Below are 13,130 nucleotides of genomic sequence, written 5' to 3'. Positions count from 1 at the left end.
TGTCTTCATCAAAACATTTTTATCAGTCATTACAGGCATTTCCACCCCATTATCTTATTCAATGTAATGTAATCGTTACAGTAACCTTGATAGAGAAATATTGTAGCCCAATTAATAGATAAGGAAACTGAGGCTTGGCAACATTTATGTGACTTGCCCTCAGCTAATTGGAAACAAAACTGGGGAAACACAGCTGTGCAATTCCAGATAAGCATGATTCCCAGTTGTTTTATTAACCTGGAGATCTGGAATTGAATTCTTTGGGGTTAGACTCAGAGGAAGTGTTTCAAAAGCTCCTCCAACATCAACAGCTGAGAATACAGATTCATATGTGACCAAGGTTCAAGAAGTGTGTATGCGTGTGTGTGTGTGTGTGTGTGTGTGTGTGTGTGTGTGTGTGAATATCAGAAAAAAAAATACCAGAAAAAAAAAAGTACCACTTCATGTGTAGGGAGGAAAACCCCACAAACTCTCAAGTCCCAAAGAAAGTACAGTAGTTTTTCCTTGTACCTTGTTAGTGGGAATATGAACTGATACGGCCATTATGGAAAACAGCACAAAGGTTCCTCAAAAAACTAAAAATGGAATTACCATATGAGCCAGCAATCCCACCTCTAGTCATACACCCAAAAGAAATAAAATAATTTCAAAGATAAATCTGCACTCCCATGTTCATTTTTCAGCATCACTCACTATGGCCAAGATGTGAAAACAACCTAAGTGTCCATCAAAAGAGGTGGATAAAGAAAATGGGGTGATAGTCACAATGGAATATTATTATTCAGCCTTAAAACGGAAGAAGGCCAGGCACAGTGGCTCCCACCTGTAATACACCCAGCACTTTGGGAGGCCAAGGTGGGAGGACCACTTGAGGTCAGGAGTTTGAGACCAGCCTGGCCAACATGGTGAAACTCCATCTCTATTAAAAATAAAAATTAGCGGGGTGTGGTGGCACACACCTGTAATCCCAGCTACTCAGGAGGCTGAGGCAGGAGAATTGCTTGAACCTGGAAGGCAGAGGTTTCAATGAGCCAAGATCATGCCATTGCACTGCAGCCTGGGAGACTGGCTAATCTCAATCAGCCTGGGAGACACGCTGGTCTAAAAAAAAAAGAAGGAAACCCTGCCATTTATGACAACATGGATGAACCTGGAAGACATTATACCAAGTGAAATAAGACAGGCACAGGAAGACAAACACTGCATGATCTCACATACGTGTGTGTGGAATCTTAAACAGTTAAACTCCTGGAAGCAAAGGGTAGAGCAGTGGTTGCTAGGGGCCAGGTGGTTGGAGAAATGGGGAAATAGTCAAAGGGCACAAAGGTTCAGTTACACAGGATGAATAAGTTCTGGAGATCTAGTGGACAGCATAGTGACTGTAGTTAACAATATTCTATTGTATACTTAAAATTCGCTATGAGGGTAGATTTTAAGTGTTCTCACCACACGCACACAAAAGTGGTAATGATGTGAAGTGATAGATACGTAATTATCCTGATTGTGGTAATTATTTAAGAATATATATGGGTATTAAAACATCACAACGTATGCCTTAAGTATATACAATCTTTGTCTGTCAATGATACTTCAATAAAGCAGAAAACAAAAGAACAAAAAATATAGTAGTTCTCAAACACAGACGAACAAGCCAGAGGCAGAACCAGCCTCAGAATTGGTTGCCATGGGCAACATAACACCATTCAGTCTCCACATCCTTGACTTGCATGTGGCTTGCTGTCCTCGGGCCTTGCAGCTGGAGGTATCTGAGCAAGGACCATGGCCAGAGAGGAGAGTCTGTCCTCAGGAAACGCATCCACCCCGAGGATAGAGACAACTCTGATGAGAAAGATCTGGGGCAGAGCTCCTCTCTGAGAAAGCAAAGGGCAGAGAGTGGAAGGTGAAGGGAAGTGGTGGGTGTGGGCCAGCAGATCATACTAGAAAGGACAGGAGTGTGTGTGGCTTCGAAACCTGTATTCTTCTGAGGCCAACAATTCTGACAAAAAACGTGAGGCCACTGTTGCTGACAAGAGAGAGAAGGCAGCCCAGTCATGTCTCAGGGTCTCTGCTCATGTCATCACCCTGCATCCTTCCTCTACTATTTAAAGACAGGTGGTGGCATACAGAAAATTCTTTTTTTTTTTTTTTCATTAATGGTCTTTCCTTTAATATCTTAGTTTTCTCTAAACAAACACCATAACCCTCTGGCCCTCGTCTTTCTCCTGGGGTCTTTTCTCCCCACTTTCCCTTACTCTTATCCCTAAGAGTCTGCTTAGGGAGATAAGAGCAGATCAGGTCTGCTCCCCTGATCTCCTGGACCCTGGGAGGAAACCATGTGGTTGGGCTGGAGAGGAGCAAGGAGATGGATGTCCCCATAGAATGAGAGAGGAATGGGGTTCAAGCTGTGCTGCATCCCTCCAGATCTTCTCCAGAGCCTTCCTGAGATGGGAAGAGGAAAAGCTTTCCCACTTCCAGCTAAACCTATTGCCTTCACATCCCAAAATATGTCTTCTTGTCTCTCACTCAACAGCTAAACATACAAAATTTGGAAAAGTTGAGAGAATAGTAAAGCTGGAATATTTCAATCAACAAGCAAATATCTTTGCAATCCCTACCAAACCCAACCACAAGTCCTCACACTCAGCTTGGGTAGGTAAGACTGATGCACAGGAAATATATATTGTTCTGCTAAACATATTATCAATAAGTCGTATTAGCTAGGATCCAACTGGTGACCTTAGGCAAGTCACTAAACCTCTCTGATCCTCAATTTCCCTGTATGTGAAATTAGAGAAAGGGATGGAAGAGAAGGAGAATACCTCTCCTACCTTCCAGGGTCACATGAGATCATAGGTCTCTACAAAAGCTGTTGGAAAGGCCAAGTGAGGAACCCATCTCTTGCTTCTGAGCCACATTTCACCTCCATCCCACCATCAACCGCCTCTTGAGGATATGTAAGTAACATTTCCCAGAGCCCTGTTTGTATGGGTAAGGGTTAGACACAGGGTAGAGGGGAGATAGGTTAGAAGGAGCCAAACACAAATCATTTCTGCAAATGTATGAGCATATTCAGCATTTATAATGAATGCCTGGAAGGTATGATGCATGTGCCTGTGCACTGCTGCTGGATCTCAGCTCTCCTCTTCCTGCCTGCATTCATGTCTGTCTCCTTCACTTCCTGTCATGCTCAGCTGACAGTAATATACGCCACCTTTCAAGAAGGTTAGAAGAGGCCTGAGTGGGCAGCTTTGAAGCCAGGGCACCAAGACAGGTGGCTCTGATAAGGGCAAGCAGAAGCCTGGCTGGGGAGACCCTGGAGGCCAGGAGCCCTCTGAAACCCCATCTGCAGTCCTTTGTGTTTCAGGTAGGAGCAGTGTAGGAAGCCCTGCCCCATGGCAGGTCACGTGGCAGCTATAACTTGTCCTTCTGTTTCTTTGCACTTTGTGAAGGAGACCTCAACTGAACCCACAAAAATGACTTTTTCACAGCTATTATTCCAACCAGCAGTCCTGGGGGACTGGTGCGGTGGGCAGAGGTCTTGTGCTGCCTCATAAAAAGCCACCTCAAGCCATAGCAGGATGCCTGCAACCCATGTTGGAGGCTGGTCAACCAAGGGATCATTGTCATTCAGGTCAACCAGTTGGTCATTCTGTTCACCTGTCAAAGAATGTTCCTAAACAAGTTCAGTTAGTTCAGTTACAGTGTCATACCCTTTTTTGCAAACTAAGAAGTATCAGGATCCCTCACCCCACCCCCAGGAAGGAGGATATCCCTGTGTTGTTGAACCACCCTTACTCCTCTATGATTAGAATGGTTGGAGAACTGTAGGCCTCAGCTATGTACTTGATGGCATATTTGGCAGGGACCTAAAAGAAAAACAGGAATACCCCTGTATTAGTTTGTTCTCACACTGCTATAAAGAACTACCGAGATGGGATAATTTATGAAGAGGTTTAATTGACTCACAGGTCCGCAGGCTGTACAGGAAACATGGCTGGGAGTCCTCAGGAAACTTACAATCATGGCCGAAGGCGAAAGGGAAGCAAGTACTTCTTCACATGTCAGAGCAGGAGAGAGCGAGGGGGAAGTGCCACACACTTTTAAATCATCAGATCTCCTGAGAGCTCACTCTCACAAGGGGAAAATCTGCCCCCATGATCCGATCAACTCCCACCAGGTCCCTCCCCCAACAATGGGAATTACAATTTGACATGAGATTTGGGTGCGGACATGGAGTCAAATCATATCAACCCCTCCCCGAGAAAAGATACTAGCTTTTTACTTTACCTGGTATTTGATTTACTTTAAATGCAGCATTCACTTTGTGCCTTGCTTTCTTGAGTGCTTTGCTTTTCATATATTAAGTACTTAATCCCCACTTAAGACCTCCCTCATCTTAGAGGTATCATATGAGTAGGAAGATCATGAGACATAAAGAAATGGCATCCCAAGCTTCTTGCCCAGTGGCAAGGCTGATGTATTTGAGGAGTGATGGATGAGAATGCCTGAATGAGACTATCCCTGAGCCCCCATGGATGATGCATTGGCAGGAGCTGGCTCTGCCAATCTTGCCCACCCTTGGGGTACTATGATGGCAGTAGTTACAGGTTTGAGGACATGGATTTAGGGACATGTTGTGCGTTGTGGTGGACACAGCCTACATTGCCCCAGACTAAAGGCTGACTACCTATGAAAGACCTGCTTCTAGCTCTGCACAAGACCCACGGGAACCTAATTCTTCCTCAAGTTGCACTGAAACTCAACTCCTTAGGTGTCTATTGTTTTATGCTCCATTGGATTCCCATCTGTGGCAGGCAGCATATTGCACACTCGTGGAGAAGCATGCCTGTGCCTGACCTGCTGGGTCAGCCCTAAGCACCCTGAGCCAGGCAGTGTGGTGGCTGTGGAGGACTGGCAGTTGCTGCAAATCCAAAGCATGGAAGAAGAGTTACACTTCTAGTCTCAGGGTTCAAGATGTATGGACAGGTCCATGTCAGGGACAGGGTGATTAACAGAGCCCTGCTCTCAGCAGCCTGTGGGCACAGCAGGAGGGTCGGCTGACAGCAGCCTGAGGGTTTCTACTACTGGTTTCTTTGTTTGAAGCTACAGCATCAAAGGTCTGCTGCCCAGACTCTGTCTACCTGGCCAGCTGGTTGGCTGGTCCTGTGGATTGAGAGATCCTTGCTGGAATAAGACCAGGTGCCATCATGATCAAATCCCTTGAGAACACAGGTTCTTAAACTTATAGGACATTACAAAATCACTCCCGGGGTTTGTTTAAATGTGCACTGCCCAGCTCCATCCTCAGTAATTTGAATTCAGTGGGTCTGGAGCAGTGCCCAGGAATTTGCGTCTTAATAGACATCCCAGGTAGTTGCGATGCAGAACTGTATTTTGAGAATGAAGCTGAGTTCCTTTGCTCTTCCAAGTACAGTCTGTGCACAAGCAACATCTGCATCATTAACTCAAAAGCTCAGGCCTCAGCCCTGATCTACTGAATCCCTACCAACAGTTTAGCAAGAGCCCCAGGTGACTGATTCCTATGCACATTGCAATTTGAGAAGCACAGCTCTGGAGTAGGTTCTCAAACCAGCATGAATCTGTATCACCTGAAGGTCCTGTTAAAACCACAGATTGCTGGACCCCACTCCCAAAACTTCTGCTTCAGAAGGTCTCGTGTGGGGCAGATGCATTTATATCTCTAACAAGTTCCCAGGGTACACTGATGCTGCTGGTTCTGAGACCACACTTTGAGAACTACTGCTCTAGTCTAGCAGATTTTTTTTCCAGCCCTGCTTCATCCTGTCATCACCTGGGGAACTTTAAAAACAACTGCTCCCTGAGTCGTACATCCCAGAGGCTCTAATTTCATTGGTTTCCAGGCCCAGCCTGGACATCTGGATTTAGCAGTTCCCCCGGGTGATCTTATTGTGTAGATAAGATTGGGAACCATTGCTCTGGAGTCAGACAGCCTGGAGACAAATGCCAGCTGGTGACCTGAGAAAAGTTACTTAACCTCCTTGAGCTTCAATTCCTTCCAGTAAAATATGGATGATAATTCTTACTGTTCAGGATTCACATGGAAATTCATAATATAATGAAAGTAAAGTATCAGGCATATAATAGGTGTTCGATTCATGTAACTTTATCCTCCTGTGACACTGTCTTCAAGGGGAGCCCCCATATCTCAGCACCTGCCCTCCAAATTCCCTCTATTCAGCATACATTTACTGAGTTGTGCCTGCTGTGGATCAAACACTCTTCCAGGTGCTAGGGATACAAAGGTGAACAGACAGGCCTTATTCAGGACCTTAAATTAAGTGACGAGCTTAAACTCAGGTGGGGGAAATAGGGAAAAAAATTTTTTTAATTAAACTTTAAAATGTGAAAGTTTATATGAAGGAACAAGAGGCCAGAATCTGGGGAGAAAAAAAAAAAGAATCTGGTTATGTAGGCAGTCACGGGTCAGGGAAAGCCTCTCTGAGAAGGTGCCATTTTTGCTGACCCCCAAGGGAAATAAAAGAGTCCTATCACAGTGGACCCCTCTGATGTCTGGCATGAGAGTCGTCTGAACCAGCAATCCTGACGTTGCTAGTGAAAGACACAGGTCATACCCCAGACTCTGTCTCCTCTCAGCTGGCTGCAGCCAATGTCCCCTGATGGTGGCCATGGAAGAGGCCAATGCCAGTAGCACACACAAGTCCAGGCATTCTGACCCTTTCTAAGGCTGCCAAGCAGAACCAGCCCAGAAGGACCGTGGCTCCATGGCCAGAGTCACCAAAGCCAGGGTCTTGTGGTTCTTCAACTACCACCTCAGTGCAATCCATTACAATACAGGGATAAAAGTATGGCCAGGATGTGCATGAAGTGTAAGGCCCACTTGAAGCAGTAGGATGGGTAGGTGGCTGAGAAGATGGGAGGGCAATGGAAAGGCAGGTGCGTTCATCCATTTTGTGTTGCTATAACAGAAGAACACAGACTGAGTAATTTACAAAGAAAATAAATGTATTGCTTACATTTCTGGAGGCTGGGAAGTCCAAGGTCACAATGCCTGCATCTGTCAAGGGCCCTCTTGTGTCTTCCATGGCAGGAGGCAAAAGAGCAAGACAGGGCTGAACTCACTTTCTAGTAAACTTGCTCCCACAATGACATTAACCCATTCATGTGAGTAGAACCCTCACAACCCAATCACCTAAGAGTCTCACCTCCTAATACTACCACAATGGCAATTAAATTTTATCACGAGTTTTGGAGAGGCCATTTGGACCATAGCAGCAGGCCAAAGCCTACTCCTCCAACATGACAACCAACTATCCCATGGCCAGCTCAGTCCTGACATTTGGATTCAGCCTTCAGTCTGTCCACTCAAGATCATTTATCCAAAGCCTCAAGCCCAGTTATGGTCCTGGCAGGTACTGAGAAGCAAAGAAGCCCTAGCACCCATTCAGAAGGCACGGATACAATCTACAGAGATGCTTAGAAATGCAAGAGCTCAGACTAATGGCAAAGATAGACAGCAACATCTGGCAATAAACCAAGAAAACAGAGCATGAAAAAACATTGCATCCTGCCCACCCTGAAACCTCCACATACCTGGATGGCATCAAATATGTCTTTTCACCTTGTAGTCTACATTCTTCCATGGGGAAGACCCATTTAAAATGGGTCATTCAAATCCAGGTTGCAGCTGGTGCTCATTTTCCTATTAGCTCTGGAAGGTTTCCAGTACCCACACACCCCACTCACTGTCTGCCTGGAGAAGGACCTCATTCACCTGTCCATAAACCTAGCAGATGGAGATAGCATGGAAACTTAATTTACATACTTTATAGAGCCTCAAATATGTCAGCAAGCAATTCTTTCTCTATGTCTGTCGTTCACAAATATCTGTTGCTATCTCCCAAGTGCCTTAAGTACATCATCTCATTTAATTTAGTGTTTACAACAACTCTATATGATCGACATAATGATGCTCATTTTCCTGGTGAGTAAATTGAGACTCAGAGAGGTCAAGTGACTTGCCCAAGCTAACACATCTAGAGGTGGAAAGTCAGCATTTGAATTTCAGACAGCCATACCCTTGTGCTGTCTCCATTGACCGACATGCCACATTGCCTCCCTTTCCCAGTGGGACTGCCTCTCCTCCACCTGGTATCTTCTGCAACATAGAGGGTTTAGGGAGGCAGAAGTCACCCCAAGAGCATATCCTCCACTCCGATGTAAACCTGATCTTTGAGCACCCTCGATCCTGCTTGAGACATGAATTGGTCCATCCTCATTACGAACCCAGGGATATAGCCACAGATGCAAATAAAGTTACATTTTCCGACAGATACAAATGGATTTGTGTAAAGGCATCAGAACAAAGCTGCTCTGCTAAGCCCTCCATGAAGGTGCAAATTGCTAATCTGATTTAAATGCATCACTGGTTTGCTTAGGTCTCATCAAAAGGTTTGGATACAAGAGTCAAGGAATAATAAAAGTTTCTCATATGAGCTCTACTCATATTTGAGCTTGAAATGAATTCTTAGTTGTTTGTTGTGGGAGCCAATTTCTGTATTTTAAAATGGGGTTGGCAAGCAAGACAAGGACAGGACAGAAAGGAACCAATAAAATCAAGAGCAGGGATTAATTAAAGTCCTGGAGATGGCAACAAAGGAAGGAGGGTAATCACGCTTCTTCCAAGAAAGACAAGTTGAGGGATTTTTTATACACACACACACACACACACACACACACAGACACATAAGTTTCTGGAAAAATAATTTAATTTTAACACCATCTCCACAAATCGACTGGGCTTATCTGTCTCCCATGGAAAGTAAAGATTGCCCTTTTCTGGCCAGGGGGGAATCTCATTTCCCCTCTCCTTATCATTTATTAGAAATCAAAATATTGTTTCAAATAGATGTGTTTAATATTTCAGACTACATAATGTGACCAGCACAAAAGGGCAGCGTCAGTAGGCAGGCTACAGAAGTTAGAGAGGAGATGAAAAATGACCCTGAACCACATGACCAAAGATTTCTCTCCGATCTATCCTTCCTCGTTCTGGGAGACTTGGCTTGTTGGCCATCGCTCATTCTTGAACTTCCTCCACTCTGAAAATGGGGAGAGTAACTTGAAGATTTCCCTCCCCTGCTCTATGGTATAGAGGTATTCCAACAACATTGATTGCAATAGCCACTGTCTAAAGCAAATTTCCCTTTCCAAATGATTTTGGTCATAGAGAAGCTAAGATGTTTTCCCAGTAAAAACACCACTCTATATAAGGCTGAAAATTCTGGCAAGAAAAAAAAATTAAGACTTAGGTCATATCTATTAGCCATGTGGTCCAAATTAGTGGCTTATTTTTCCTTTGTGGCATTTATATCTTAGTCCTTGGCAGCCACCTTCTCTCAACTCCTCTCATATCTAAAGATCTGGTGACACATCACGTCCTAGACTTCCACTACCTCCCGTTTTCTTTATATTTAAAATGCCTGATGGAAGCTGGGTGTGGTGGTACACACCTGTATTCCTAGCACTTTGGGAGGCTAAGGTGGGAGGATCGCTTGAGGCCAGGAGTTCAAGACCAGCCTGGGCAACGTGGCAAAATCCCGTCTCTACAAAAAATGTAAAAATTAACCAAGCATGGTGGTGCGCATCTGTAATCTCAGCTACTTTTGACGCTGAGGTGAGAGGATCACCTGAGCCCAGGGAGGTCGAGGCTGCAGAAGCCACGATTACATGACTGTCCTCCAACCTGGGTGACAGAGTGAGACCTTGTATCAAAAAATAAAAATAAAAGGTCTGATGGAGTTAATTCATAGTATTGTGCATCACACGTGGCTATCTGCATTGAACACCTGATGAACCACAGTCTCCAAACACCTTACATTCTAGACTCTCAAACAGGCAAAATGCAATCCCTCCACTTTATCAATTTGGCAGGTTTGAAATTCAGTGTGTCAGGTTTACCCATAATGAGTAACACCTCAACTCACCCAGATGATGGCATCAGTGTGAGGGATAGTGGCGATGCAGCTAACCCAATTACCAATTGTTCTGGATGTGCAAAGAGCCGTGCGAATGCTAAGTCATAATGTTATGGCTTCATCTGAAAGATGTGCATATCACCCTGGAGCATCAGTAAGTCAGTAACATAATTTGCAATAAGTCATCATTAATTAACGCTAAATTACCAGGTCCTTCCTCGGGAAGCAGCATATTAAACTGACATTGGTATGTGAAGAGTTCATTATGGTTAATGCTATGAGAACACAAACTGAAGGACTTAATAGTGGATTCGAAGGTGTTTATGTCCAAACACCTCATGTAGGCCCCCAGCTGCCACACTCCAGCAAAGACATTAGCTCGTTGCTAAGGACGAACATGGGAGACGGGGAAATTTACATGAAGAGGTTCTCCCAGCGTGGAGTAATGAGGTATTTGGAAGCGTTGAGAAAACGTGAAAGAGCAAGCTCACCCAGCCCTTCCCCTCATCCTTACCTCTTTCACACCATTTCCATGAGACAGAAGCAAGGAGCAAAGAGATATCAGCAGCAACGGGCCCCTGGGACAGAGGGAGGGATCAGATTCACCTGGGGAATGGGAAGGCATGGATGTGGGGAAGGGTGGGATATGATGGTGGGAAAACTCCTCGGGTGATTTCGTTGACCACCCCACATCCCCCTTCCCCACCTCACCAACTGTTATGGAGTGATTTTTGCCACGTTTAATGTTATTGCTTCAAATTGTAATGTGAAATGATCCTAACCAACATAAATTTGTGAGGCACATGGTTGTAAATCAACATTGCCATAGCTAATATAATCGCTAACCTATGTAGACATTATCATAAAAACAAAATGAAAGGGTGCACAGGGTACAATGCTGATGATCCAACAGCAGCACTTCTGTGGCTGTTAAACTCATTGCAAGAAAGGGATGCGAATCCCTGAACCACAGGAATTGGAATGCAGTGGCTACAGCCTTGGTGCACCTCCTTCATTCCCCAGAGTGAAGGGACCTAGTGGCAAGCACACTTTAGTACAAGTTTCCGTACTTAGTTGTAATAAGTCCTCATTCAAAAAGAGGCCCATAGTCCCAGCTACTCAGGAGGCTGAGGTGGGAGGATCACTTGAGCCCAGGAGTTCGAAGCTGCAGTGAGTTATGATTGCACCACTGCACTCCAGCCTTGGCTACAGAATAAGACTCTATCCCTTAGGGAAAAAAAAAAAAAAAAGACAGAAAAGAAAAGAAAGAAAATAATAAAAATAAAAAGGAGGACATTTCTTCTGCTACTAACAAAATATTAGCATAAAGACAAAGAAGTGTGAAGTCTTTGGAGAGATATACTGTTTTTCATGCATTCATTCACTCAACAAATATTTACTGAGCATTCTGATAACATTCAAGATACAAAAAAAGAGAGAGACCAAAAGGCTTATCCTCAAGGCACTCTCCTGCTAGCATGAAAGGGAATACAGTGCACAAATAGGCAATTAGTTATGAAATGGTGGAGGAGTAGAAGGATTCACAAGTTGTGCAGAGCAGATGGGGGTGGGGGAAGGAAAGTGACAGGGATACCTCTCAGAAAAAAATATACATGGGCTGAGGATAATCTGGGAGGGGAGGCTAGGGCCATTCCAGGCAAAGGGAACCATCTAAGCACAGCCACAATCCTGGAGAAGAAAGCCCTTCCTACCACCAGCCCCATCCCTCCCAGCTAGAACAGACTGGACCATGATAGACACCAGATCCACACTAAGCCAATTGATTTCCTCTTATAGGATGACCAAACTAAATGAGTCACCTGCCCTGAAACTTAAAACTCAAATGTCCAGCCTGCCATTTGGAGACCCTGTATTCAGAGGAGAGCAGAGACGGGGGTCTCTAAGGAGAAGCAGGGGAGGGAAGTAAGCACACAGAGAAGGGCAGATCCAAGAAACCATGTGACCCCAATGCCGAAGGGAGGAGAATGAAGGTTTTCAGGCACAAGTCTAGACCTTCATGAGGCTCGGCTATTTTCATGGGCCATGACTTCCGTGAAATACTCTCAATTCTTTTGAATAAAGTCCCCTTAATTTAAGACAGCTGGGCCAGCATTCTGGCTGGGAGGCACTGGCAAACAAGAGACACTGAAGGATCCTGGGTGGAAATGGGCTCTGCTGTACCCTGGCATATGGCAGTCACTGCAAGGGTGATCTCAGACCCACCCAAGTTAATCATCATCACCAGAAGTGAGAGGACTGCAAACAAACTGATTGGATCAAGGACAGCGGGGCTGGATTCACCAGGAGGTCTTCACACCTACTCATCAGTTTTTTATAAAGATAAAATCTCTGAAGCACTTGTAGCTTCTCTGGAGAAAGACGTGAGATAAATACAAGGTATTGTTAACAAAAGGGTCTTTCTCCTTTATTATAAAGCTATTGGAAAGGAATTGCTTTTCCAGGCCATAAGGGAGCTGCAGCCCAATCTCAACAGGTAACCTTGAAAATCAGACACAATAGCCGTCCCTTTTCTCAATTCTCTTTCTTCCCTTACTTACCATCCCTCCAAAAACACACTTATCCATTCACAGTCTTTTTCATGTAATGAGACTACCACCTCGTCCTCTGCATACTGAACAACCATGACTGTCGCTGGGCCAGACCCTGCCCTGTCTCATCAGTTCAGCATCCATCATGCTTGGCCTACGATGCCACTGAATTCTGGGTGGGAGGATGTGTGGCCAGGAAGGGCAGACGTCTTTCATGGCTCATAAGGAAGAGCCTTCCCGTTTAAGGTTATGTACAGCACCCTGAGGAGTTCTACTTTTGAAAGATCAAAGAAAAAGTCCCTCCTGGTACAGTACGTATAATTTCTTCACAATTCTTTCTGTGGCAACAGGAAGTTTGTGTCAATAAAACTGTGTTCAAGTATTTTGCATATGTATGGTCACTGGAATGCAATCCAAAGATCTAAGGAAGACACAGATGAAGAAAAGGGAAACCACTGACATGAGGCAGATGAGGGTGCAAAAGAGGAAGGCGTTAGATACATTCGCTTTGTAAAAATGGAGGCCAAAAACCAGGAGTGGGAACTGAGAAACAAGCATTTTCTTGGTATTCAAGGATGCTTAGGGAAAGCCCTGCCCTGGGGAC

The sequence above is a fragment of the Macaca fascicularis genome, chromosome 3, assembly GCF_037993035.2.
Source record: "Macaca fascicularis isolate 582-1 chromosome 3, T2T-MFA8v1.1".
NCBI lineage: Eukaryota > Metazoa > Chordata > Mammalia > Primates > Cercopithecidae > Macaca > Macaca fascicularis.
The sequence above is the reverse complement of the archived record's forward strand: the minus strand, read 5'-3'. Positions refer to the sequence as shown.